The sequence below is a fragment of the Montipora capricornis genome, chromosome 13 (genome assembly GCF_036669925.1).
Source record: "Montipora capricornis isolate CH-2021 chromosome 13, ASM3666992v2, whole genome shotgun sequence".
Taxonomy (NCBI): Eukaryota; Metazoa; Cnidaria; class Anthozoa; order Scleractinia; family Acroporidae; genus Montipora; species Montipora capricornis.
Window position 1 is genome coordinate 22,529,742 of NC_090895.1, and position 12,032 is coordinate 22,541,773.

At 38.4% G+C, this 12,032-nt stretch overlaps 2 protein-coding genes across 2 annotated transcripts in view; one reads left to right on the forward strand and one right to left on the reverse strand.

Moving 5' to 3' along the window:
• LOC138030102 (proto-oncogene tyrosine-protein kinase receptor Ret-like) overlaps window positions 1-12,032 on the reverse strand; it is a 428,681-nt gene that overhangs the window by 238,096 nt on the left and 178,553 nt on the right. The gene's annotated exons all lie outside the window — the stretch shown is intronic.
• LOC138029495 (proto-oncogene tyrosine-protein kinase receptor Ret-like) overlaps window positions 1-12,032 on the forward strand; it is a 60,403-nt gene that overhangs the window by 1,927 nt on the left and 46,444 nt on the right. The window lies entirely within an intron of this gene.

A 12,032-nucleotide genomic window follows, 5' to 3' on the forward strand; every position in this document is an offset into this window, starting at 1 on the left:
GGCCCCGTATTAGCTAACATTTTCATGTGTGACTTTGAACAGAAATGGTTGGCTAATGTAGATTCTCGTCCCTCCATTTGGTTTAGATATGTGGATGACACATTTTCGTTGTTCGACAGTGAAGCCACTGCGGCCATTTTTCTGCTTTTTCTGAACACCAGACATCCTAATATCAAATTTACAATGGAACTTGAAGAAAACCAGGAGATACCAATTTTAGATGTCCGCATAAAGCGCAATCTCAACAATTTCACAACAACAGTACATCGCAAAACAACTTTCACTGGCCTCTACACCAAGTGGGACTCTTTCACTCCTAGAAAGTATAAAATAAATTTAATCCGCACCCTCACCTATCGCTGCTTACGCATCTGCTCGAGTTCTTCCTTGTTACAGTCGACTCTCTTCGACCTAAAGAAAACTCTCCTTCAAAATGGTTACCCAAGAGGCGTTCTTTGTTATAACATTAATGATGTTTTGAACAGACATAAGAACAGGTCTGCTAAACCTGTCACCACTGTTCCTAAGAAAGATATCATTCTTGTCTTGCCTTTTTCGGGCTTTCAAAGTGAAACTCTTACTCGACGTGTTAAATCTTGTATTAGTAAGTTTTATGGCTGTGTCAATCTTAGGGTTATTTTTCAAAACACTTGCAGGGTTAAGTCTTTTTTTCCTTACAAAGATCGTTTCAGTCGTTCTCAAAGGTCAAAAATAGTATATAAAACCAGTTGTTGGGACTGTGATTCCTTCTACATCGGCAAAACAAAAAGATGATTGCATGACAGGAAGTCCGAGCATTTCAAAGCTCTTACACAAGTCGGCCACGCCTATGCTGTTGCAGACCATACAATTTCTACCGGTCATAACATCAAATGGGACCATTTTAAAATTCTCGCAACTGGAGAGTCCGACTTGCAGTGTAAAATTAAAGAAACGCTTTTAATCAGTGACTTAAAACCCTCTCTTAATGAAAACATTGGTAGTGAGAAGCTTTTTCTTTATTAATTTCTTCCGGAAGTATCAACTACCGGAAGTTACGATTTTGTTATCACCAGTGCCTCGCTCTAGTTTTCCAAAATTTTGTGTAACAGTTTTAACCGTCACTTCTGATGATGTATGCTGCAACATACAAAACGTCAAGTTTAAAATGAAAATGTTTGTGACCGCTGTTTGTTTCTTTATCTCTATTATTAAAATTGGTCGACGGTCATTTTGCCAGGTGCAAAATTCAAAACAAAAACTCTTGAAGGAAATATTAACAAGGACAGTGGAAAAGAAGGATCAAGCGTGAAGAAAATATTGTTCAGTGTATTATAAAGAAACTTACATGTTGTGTTCGTATAACTCAAAATTAGTAGATAGATTAGAAGTTTTGACTGTTCTGTAATCTGACTCCCGTAACGGCACGTCGATTTTTGAGATACGGAATTTCCAAAACATCACTCATGCATATATAAATTTCGAACTGTTCAAATAAGTGACCCAGCAGGTAAGGGAACAGGTCTCAAGTCGCTTCTCGGAATTTAAAAATGTCCGGTGTCGTTTTTTCGTACCCCAAGTTGTTGATAGGAATACATCGCTATAGCTTCTACTAACGCACTGAGCACATATTGCATGGGTCCGTTAGATTTTAATTGCAGTACAGTTCAACAGCAGGATTTTTAATTTGTTCCATGACAGTACTGGAATTATATTGTATTTTATTTATACATTCGTAAGATGCCAATTAGACAATCTTTTGTAACAGCACCCTCCAGGTATTATTTTATTCAGTAGTCATAATGTTGACTGTCTTTGTAGCACGTGTGTTACACTTGCTTTTTCCTTTTCTGTCTTATCGTTAGCTTTCTCTTTTCTCTTTTATCTTTTATTAAAAATGTCCTTGAACTTAAAGGTATACAATTAGTTTACTTATATTATTGCCCTTCTCCGTCGAAAAAAAATGGATTTGACCCGGATCAGGAAAAGTTGAAATGTCTTCAGTGTAGGATATGTAACGACATTTCATGCCAGGAAAGGCTTTGACAAAAGTTTGATAGCCGATGTTTGCTTAGTTGAACAAAGAGCTTGTTAATGTTATTTTAGATAATTCACCGAGATCTTGCTGCTCGTAATGTGTTGGTTGGAGAAAGCGAAAGGTGCAAATTGACAGACTTTGGAATGGCTAGGGACGTTTATCTGGAAAATGATGTTTATGAGAGAAAGACAGCGGTCTGTATAACATGAAATTCGTTGATCACATATTTAAACACGATTTGGCAATTAAGGTGGCTCAAATTGTTTTTTTACAACGCAGAGGGAATGTTTTATTAGAGGGATAAACTGTACCACACTGTTTCACATAACGACAATATTATGGAACCAAATAGAACATCTTGGTTTTCGGGGCATCCATTACATTTCCTGAGTTAACTATTTGATTGAATGGCTTCGGGTATTGCATTTTACATTTTTTTACTGGTGATTTTCTCAAATGCAATAATACTTTGTAAAACTGTTACAGACTGGTGCGTCTTAATTGATAGTATTTGTTGCCCATGTTATATTTTGGTAAAAGGTTTTTTTTAACCTATTTTGTTTTTTGATTGTTACTCAGGGGCGAATCCCAGTAAAGTGGACAGCTTACGAAGCTCTTATGCACGGACGCTATACTACCAAGAGTGGTGTGTAAGTAGGGAGAATTTGTGCTAATCATTAGCAATTGTCGGTGAGAGCCCAAAACTGAGTTTCCACGATTTACTTTGACATTGGATCCACGCTTTTAGTGCAGTGCTTGAAAACTAATAGCAGAATCCCACACCACTTCTTAACCAATTAAAAAGCAAGCCGAATTAAAGCTGTGTGTTATCATGCGAACTCGTATAATTTCCTGGTTTTAGTTCAACCTACCCAGAAAACCATGTGTGTTTGCCGGTGTCATGTGTTTACCCGATTTTAGGAAAGGAAAGGAATTTTATTCAAGTTTCTAATCTTCTAGCGCTGGAGCACTAAGTTGAAATTAAAATTCAACGCTAATCAAATCAAATTTTGGTTTTTGAGGAGAGGGGAAAACCGGACTACCCAGATTAAAACCTCTCAATACAGAGAGGAGAACCAACAAACTCAACCCACATATGACACTGAGTCTGGGACTCGAACCCGGGCCACATTGGTGGGAGGTGAGTGCTCTCCCCATTCCATCAGCTTAGTGTAAGTGACATCTTAGAATAGAAGCTATTTAATTAACTTTGATATTTTTTTCGACGCAGCTGGAGTTTTGGAGTGGTACTTTACGAGATATTTACCATAGGTGAGTCTCACGCTTGAAATCGTTTAATTAATTGATTTACCGTGCTAGAATACCTTTCGGCTGCTTTGCTTAACTTAAAGTAGCTTCATTCCTTTAAGATGTGGGTGTCGTTTTTCCACTCAGGTGGAACTCCCTATCCACAGACAAAAGCTCAAACGCTGATCGAGTTACTGCATAAGGGATATCGGATGCCAAAGCCGAACCATGTGGATAATGCCCTGTAAGTTTTACTTAGCGATGTTTTTGGTAGTTTCACTTTCAAAACTGAAATGAACTCTGCTAACCTCTTTATGATGACGGCGATGCAACGTTAAAAGAACAGAAAAAAGAACTGGAATAGGAACTTCGGTTCTGGGAAGTGAAAATGAAATGATTATGGTAACGACGACGACAATGACGAAGACGACAAGGACGGCGACAATAATAATGATGATAATGATCATGGTTGTTTCTTCAGGTACTTGATCATGCTAAACTGCTGGCAACAGGAACCCGGCCACTGTCCATCGTTCGAACAGCTGCGACGCGAAATAAAACTGATGGAAAACCAACATAAGGTAATAAAGGTAATATTTTGAGTCAAAGCGGACCCATGAAGTCTATCCAACTCTCGAGACGTAGATATCTGCAAATATGTTCATCACTGGATCAGTGAAATGAAACTTCCATGATACCAAAGATACCTTCTCGAACCCAAATTAGGGTTTCCACCCCGCTGATAGCAAAGTTTCATTTAAAAAGAGCGAAGTAAAGGCTCACAAACTTTTGAACGTACGAAGCATTATCGTTCTTGTTCAAACGAAAAAAAGAAAGTTTTCTTCCTTCCGGCAGTCCTTCCTTCCATCATGTCATCCTTCCTTCATTCCTTCCTTCCTTCCTTCCTTCTTTCCTTCCTTCCTTCTTTCCTCCCTTCCTTCCTTCCTTCCTTCCTTCCTTCCTTCCTTCCTTCCATCCTTTCTTCTATCCTTCCTTCCATCCTTCCTTCCATCCTTACTTCCCTCCTTCCTTCCTTTCATCCTTCCTTCCTCCTTCCCTCCTTCCTTCCCTCCATCCTCCCTTCTTTCTTCCTTCCTTTTTTCCTTCCATCCTTTCTTCATTTCTTCCTTACATCCTCCTTCCCTTTCTTTGTTCCTTTCTTCCTTCCTTCCTTCCCTCCATCCTCATTTCCTTCCTTCCTTTCATCCTCCCTTCTCTCCTTCCTTCCTTCCTTCCTTTCTCCTTCCATCCTTTCTTCTATCCTTCCTTCCATCCTTCCTTCCATCCTTACTTCCCTCCTTCCTTCCTTTCATCCTTCCTTCCTCCTTCCCTCCTTCCTTCCCTCCATCCTCCCTTCTTTCTTCCTTCCTTTTTTCCTTCCATCCTTTCTTCATTTCTTCCTTCCTTCCCTCCTTCCATCCTCCCTTCCTTTCTTTTTTTCTTCCTTCCTTTTTTCCTTCCTTCCTTTGTTCCTTTCATCCTTTCTTCCTTCCATCCTTTCTTCCTTCCTTCCTTCCTTCCCTCCTTCCATCCTCCCTTCCTCCCTTGCTTCCTTCCTTTCTTCCTTTCTTCCTTCCTTCCATCCTCCCTTCCTTCCTTCCCTCCATCCTCCCTTTCTTTTTTCCTTCCTTTCTTCCTTCCATCTTTTCCTCCTTCCTTCCATTCTCCTTTCCTCCCTTCCTTCCTTACATCCTCCCTCCCTTCCTTCGTTCCTTTCTTCGTTCCTTCCATCCTTTCTTTCTTCCATCCTTCTTTCTTTCCTTTCTTCCTTCCTTCCATCTTCCCTTCCTTCCTTCCTTCCTTTCTTCCTTTCATCCTCCCTTCCATCCTTCCTTTCTTCCTTTCATCCTTTCTTCCTTCCATCCTTTCTTCCTTCCTTCCTTCCTTCCTTTCTTCCTTTCATCCTTCCTTTCATCCTTCCTTCCTTGCATCCTTTCTTCCTTCCATCCTTTCTTCCTTGCTTCCTTCTATCCTTTCTTTCATCCTTCCTCCCTTCCTTCCTTCCTTCCATCCTTCCTTCCATCCTTCCTTCCTTCCTGTCTTCTTTCCATCCTTTCGTCCTTCCATCCTTTCTTTCTTCCATCCTTTCTTCCTTCCTTTTTTTCATCCTTCCTTTTATCCTTCCTTCCTTCCATCCTTTCTTCCTTCCATCCTTTCTTCCTTCCTTCCATCCTTTCTTCCTTCCTTCCATCCTTTCTTCCTTCCATCCTTTCTTCCTTGCTTCCTTCTATCCTTTCTTTTATCCTTCCTTCCTTGCTTTCTTCCTTCTTTCCTTCTTTCCTTCCATCCTTCCTCCCTTCCTTCCTTCCTTCCTTCCTTCCTTTTTTCCATCCCTCCTTTCTTCCATCCTCCCTTTCTTCCTTCCTTCCTTCGTTCCGTTTTTATTTATTTCTTTCTTTCTTTCTTTGACGAGCTACCAACTACCAAAATGTCGCGGTAGAATTGATCCGTGCGTTAAATGTATATCATTGGTTGGCGATCCTAAGAGATATGCAAGAGATGACTCAATAACGTAACAGTAAATCGTCCTTTTCAATATCCAGACAAGTTCACGGCCTTGCTCCTAAATATCTACGCAATTTAATAACATTTAAATCGTCCTCAAATAACCTTAGATCTTCAGGTAGTATTTTACTTTCTATGCCAATTGTTCGATCGAAGACGTTAGGTGATAGAGCTTTTATGGTAACAGCGCCAAGGCTCTGGAACTCTCTTCCAAAAAAACTTCGTGAGATTACTAATGTGAACAGTTTTAAGGCTCATATTAACACTTCAATTCTTACTTTCATGCATATATATTATTTAGTTTTTATATGCATTATCTTTTGTTAAATTCTTTTAAAGTAATGCAGCTGTAATGCGCAGCTGATCATTCTCATGTTAAGCTGCGCACAATAAGTTCACAAATTATTATTATTATTATTATTATTATTATTATTATTATTATTATTATTATTATTATTATTATTATTATAAGTTCTTAGGTTATTACATTTCTTATCTTTGGTCTTCTTTTGGGCATGTATTTTTTTAGTTTTTAATTAAAATCTTCGTCCAGTTACTTTGTTGTCCTGTTATTTTCTCACAGAGGCTCATCAGAATGAAAGACTACGACAAGAGCCTTTACGAAAATGTGGAAGATTTGACGTTTTAGTAAGAGCAGCTTAGATTGGTATTTCTTCATTTTAATCAAGCCAAGGATTTTATCTTTACATCGCAAACTGCCCTGCATTTGTAGTTTACAGGAGCTTATATCATTTTATCTTAGAAGCCTTTGTCGTGACTTTCACTTTTAAAAGTCACATTAGAAATTAGTAATATCGGTTCATAGGGTCAATATTTTTTCACTAACAACGTTGAGGCTGCGTGAAATAATCACGTGAGGCGATCTTCAAACGAATTACTTTAATTACTGGCTGTCATCATGCCAATCATATTAAGTGCGCATTTGAATAATATAGCATAATAGAGAAATAAATAGCAAATAATCAAGAATAACTTTTTTCGTTAGATTAGAACTATTGTATTATTAATTTCAAGGGTCTCGGCAAAAAAGATAGACAAGAAATTGGGGACTTCCGGCAATCCGAAGCTTTGCAGGTTAGATTTAAAGGAGCTCAGTCACGATCTGCTCATGCACCAGATTTTGGTCGCTGGAAAATCTATTAAACTTTGTTGAATATTGAACCCTGTGTTCATATTTTATTTGAATAGCAAATAAAATGAATGCTGAAGAGGAAAGAGAATCCGTAGTGGTCAGCTCCAGCCGATGCCGATTCGCTGTTAGTTGAGATGTTGTGGTTTTGAGTGGTACATTTTTACAGAAAGGACTGCGCTTGCAAGAGTATGTGTACATCAAAGCGATTGTGTAATTCAAACCTTTGAAAGACAGCAGGGGTATAATGTCCGGCAATGCATGTGGGTGTGGATCTGCAGAGAAGCCGTGTCGAAGTCTTATTCATAGTTTATTTACCCACGAGAAGCTTAGGAGTCGTAACCCGTTGAAACGCTCTTGTTTATCCATGATATACCACAGAGAACAGACCGTGAATTCAATGTCCTACTCTGTGGGTTCTTGATAAGCTTTTGTTTATCATTCCCTTACATGCCATTAGAACGATCATGCACTTACTTCAATTTTATAGACAGTGAATCAATTATCGTATCAATTATCGCATTGACGAAGTATGTACTATTTTTCGAGCTAAAGATAACGAGAGCACAATCACAAACATACTCAACGAAAACGTCAACGCAGATTCCACCTACGTTTTCTCCCTCTTCTCTATTCAACAAAACTTCAGTGTATCAGTCCCTGATTTCCTTACGAGGTTCTGGGCTACCACCGGAAGAAGGGGCTGAAAGTTGAATAACTAGAATGCTCATTATAGGAGGAGAGCTTGTAAAAATATTGAGAATCAATGGACACTGAAGATTTTGGAAAAAGACGCATTTCTTCCTGCGACTGTAATGTAGATATTTAATTTTCCCCGAAAATTGGTAGGGACGCCGCGTATTCTGTCACAGCAACCCCAGTTACTGGCAGTTAAAGGACTGCTCGTAAAGCAATTGATGATCCCAACTCCACTAGGTCATTCTTTCCATGACCCTTCGTAAAGAAAGTTCCCGGGAGTTGTCGTGGCCGGTACCAAGACACACAGGGTTGTTTATTGTATCCCAATATCCTACACCAAAGAAATAAAACACAGGTAAATAAAATAAAAGTACCGTTGACATTCTAAAGAAAATGTACGGATTAGTTTCTTTGAATCGTCTTTGCGAATGAAATAGTAATATGGCATTCATCGCCTTAAAATCTTAACACCAATGTCGCATGATTGGAATATATACTAACCCACTACACGGAGGGCTGTTAGAGTGAACTGAAAGGATTTGGAACCGAAATTTCAGTCCAGAATACACCTTATTCCAAAATTCCAATTTTGGTAATCGTTTGTTTGCTTGGAAAGCCCTTGTTGCCTCGTGCTTAAACTTAGTTTTCAAAAGAGTATTTAACCTTGAACAAGGCAACAAGGGCTAATTTACACACAAACGAAAGAATACTAAAATAGTGGCCATTTTGGCCAATAAGGTATCTAGCATGTCATGCTCCTTTTCTGACAAGCGTGAACAATCTTTAACAATTAACAATTTTAACAATTAAAGCTCTTTAGCAATATCCTTATGCACATTATACAAAAAAGAGTCCCAGCGATCAAGCATACCGATGGCAATCTCGATGGTCCAGCTTCGACGAACCTCCCAACACGTGAAGTATTTCACAGATGATAGAGGGCGCATTTGTAATCGAAGTCATGAGACGCATAATTTTGTTTCGGAAGCGCATTGTATGAATTTTTAAGAGATGGGTTCTTTGCACTGATACTGATCCATTTGTTGAGAACCCTAACATTTCAAAACCTTTTTTACACCTTGCTAAACTTAGGTAGTGTTATGTTCATAACCTGCTACCTTTTTCCCAGTTTATAATTTCATTTTACGAACCAATCAAGTTCATGGTTATAATGCTCGACGCTTCAACAGATTCTATAACTTTCCTTTCTGTCTTAGTAATGTAAGAACGTTTTTTGTTATTAATCAAAGTCGTACTTTGTCAATAAGCCGAAGCTGTGACATTTGCAATGCTTTGTCGTTCTGCACATTCGAGTCTACAGTTGAGGCTGACCCTAAGTTCTTAAATTGTATGTTTTAATATTGGCTTGAAAAGACTGGATGATTTCAACATGGAAGCCATTTTCTTATATCCTGTGTAAGTAATGGGATACACCGATAATTTGATGCACTTACCATGAAATGTCAAATTCATTTCCAGATCAGCAATGACGGTGCCAGAGATAGTGTCTTTACTGTATTCAATCTTGGTCTTTCATGAAGAAAAGGGGGCGGGGTTAAAATGAGCAGAAAAAAGAGCTTTTAAAGCAATCCTATCGAACACCAACCATGACAGATTGAACTTAGACCGCTCAATGGAGTAAAAACTCTTGACCGTTGATATGTTCATCGGCGGTGTGGGGGTAACTCCATGTACGCACCATATTATTGCCCTCTTCTGCTTCTGTTGGGTTGGCAAGCTGTCCTGTTCAAGTCAGTGAGTCTGCAACATGGATTGCAACAGTACGCTAGCTTATTCGCTAAAAATTCCGACGTCTGAAGTAAGCCATTTTAAATTGAAATGTATCGCACATTAAGGCATACAACCATATCAGTTCTACACGCATGTCACACTGGTTTTCTGTTCACCACCATTTGGGGGACTAATTCCATGTAAGCATCACATCTCGATCTACCGCTTCTTTTTGGTCAGTAGGTTGTGCTGTCCATGTAAGTGGCTCCTCTGGTGCAATAAAGAATGGACTACGATATCTATTCCTCATTATGTCGGACCTGCACTCTGGGTTCTTACAGGTGGCCATGTTACGTTATCGCCGCCATGTTGGTGGATGAAAACAAAAGCTCTCTCTCATTAGCTCCTTTTGTTCGTCTACCACAATTTGTACATTATATCCGGCATTGCTATGTGTCTCTTGATATTGGTTGAAAAACACCTATACTAGCATCTACTTTTATATCTTTATTATTTTCGGTTTATCTTCGATGTTAGAAATCATTCAACTGGAAATTCAACTCGTGCGTGATTTCGTCATTTTAATCTTCCTATTGTTCCATATCGCACTAACAATAAAAGTAAGGTAAAGCGACCATATTTAACGTCGATATCTCGTAACAGTAATTCAACTGACAAACCTGAGGTCAACGGTGTGCTAATATTAATTTATAGTCTTCTTCCCATTCAATGCGCAGATCAACAAGATATGCACATAAAAGTACCCCCGTCGGCAAGAGGTAAAGCGTGAAACCCTTTCTTTTAAATATCTGTTAAACAGGGTTTTTTTGGCAAATCAGAAATAAGAGGCTAAATTTAAGTTCGTTTACATGAATAAAGCAGAAAAGGTCCATTTGCTTACAAATACTTTACCTGATGAACTTGGGAAACATCAGCGATGATGAAAAAGATTATTGGGCATCTCCACTGCTATTCCATGGAAGAGGTATCTTAAAAACTGCAATTGTGCAGCCATCAAATCAAGCACACCTTCCAAAGAACTTGGGTCATATATGAATTAATCCCTAGCCTCGACGTTTCTTTTTGGATCTTCTTTTTACGTGTCCCCAGAACTGCAACGGGGATAGATTCACCAGTGGCTGAAGTTTGACATTAGAATGAAGCAAGCAAGAACAAAGGGAAGAGAAGTTCAACATTGGCTTTTGAGTTGGGCGCTTAGCAAACTTATTGGGTCCAACGGGTTATTCACGTTACCAAATTGACCCAGTTGGAAGAATATGCAGTTGCAGAAACAAGAGGTAGGGCAATACCTAATACCTAATCTGGCGTAAGAAGGGGGTCTATTGAAGATCATTGATTATTTTGTCCATGAGCCAGATAGTATAAGAGAAAACGAATTCAACTATGATAACTTGCTCCTGGTTTCTCTGAGGGATGTAGACTCTTCTTTTGTCTTCTGCAATTTTGCTTCCACTGCAAAATAAAGAGAAAAGCGGATTAAAGTAGACAAAAACAATAAAAAATAACAACCTGCGTGTTCTAGGTTTCCTCGCTTTGATATTAGCGACAAACACTGGAATACGTAAACGACGTAGCATTGAAAGCGAAGATAAAAAAATACTAAGTTTTTCGAAGCAAAAATTTCTTTTCTCCACGCTGATGCTAAAAAAAAAAAAGGATTTTAGTTCGTGATCAATTTTTCACACTTCATCAGTTTTGACAGTTTTTAGCTTGCCTAGTGTGTGCTGTTGTCGCAGGCGGAAAAAGAAGGGAACTTCAAAATTCATCTTTAAGTGTCTAGTCTTTTGAGCTGGAGCACTAATTGGGACTCTGTAAACTGAAATCAACAATTCATGCAAATCAAATCAAATGTTCGTTTTTAAGAAGGGGAGAAAACGGAGTACCTGGAGAATAAGCATAATAATAATAATAATAATAATAACAATAATAATTAATAAACAATAACAATGAGCATAATTCTTGAAGCCACTTTGCGTAATTCGCTGTTCGCTGTGAGAAATTCGATTGTGTGCTTGGGCTAAGACTTGAAACATTTCCCTTTTTGGAACTACTTTCTTGTTGTTTCCTGTGAAGAGTTTGCCGTTACTGTAAACCCATTGTCTTCGAATTATTATCTTTTGTTCTCTTTTGTTAATTGTTTCGACTTAGACCGATCTTTGTTTCCTGAAAGGAAAGAGTTCCTTCTCCGTTTTTCTTTCAAGAAATGTTTAGCCTTTTTTTTTCTTTCTTTTGGTGAATCTTTTGTCTTTAGGTGGCCTTTCAATTCCATTTTTTCTCTATAGGAATTGATATTGCGTTGGCGTGACTCTGCAATATGTGGCTCTAGTGTCGTATTGCCCAATTTTATATAAATCAAACGTTTGACCGAGAGTGGCCTGGGTGAATAATCAAATATTCATTTATAACTTATTCTGAGGAATAGCCCTTTTCACGGTTAGTTTTTCTCATTTGCATTACATGTTAATTTGCGCAAACGTTAGAATTTTAGACTTGAAGGCGTTGAAAATATGAGGTTTTGAGTGTTGCAATGGTTGGACTATCTTCCTAAAGGAACCAAATCATCAAGGAAGTACTCTTGAAATATTCAAGGACTTCTAGATACACTATATATTTAATATAATCGATATTGATTATGCGGAAGACAAAGTAGAATATCAATGT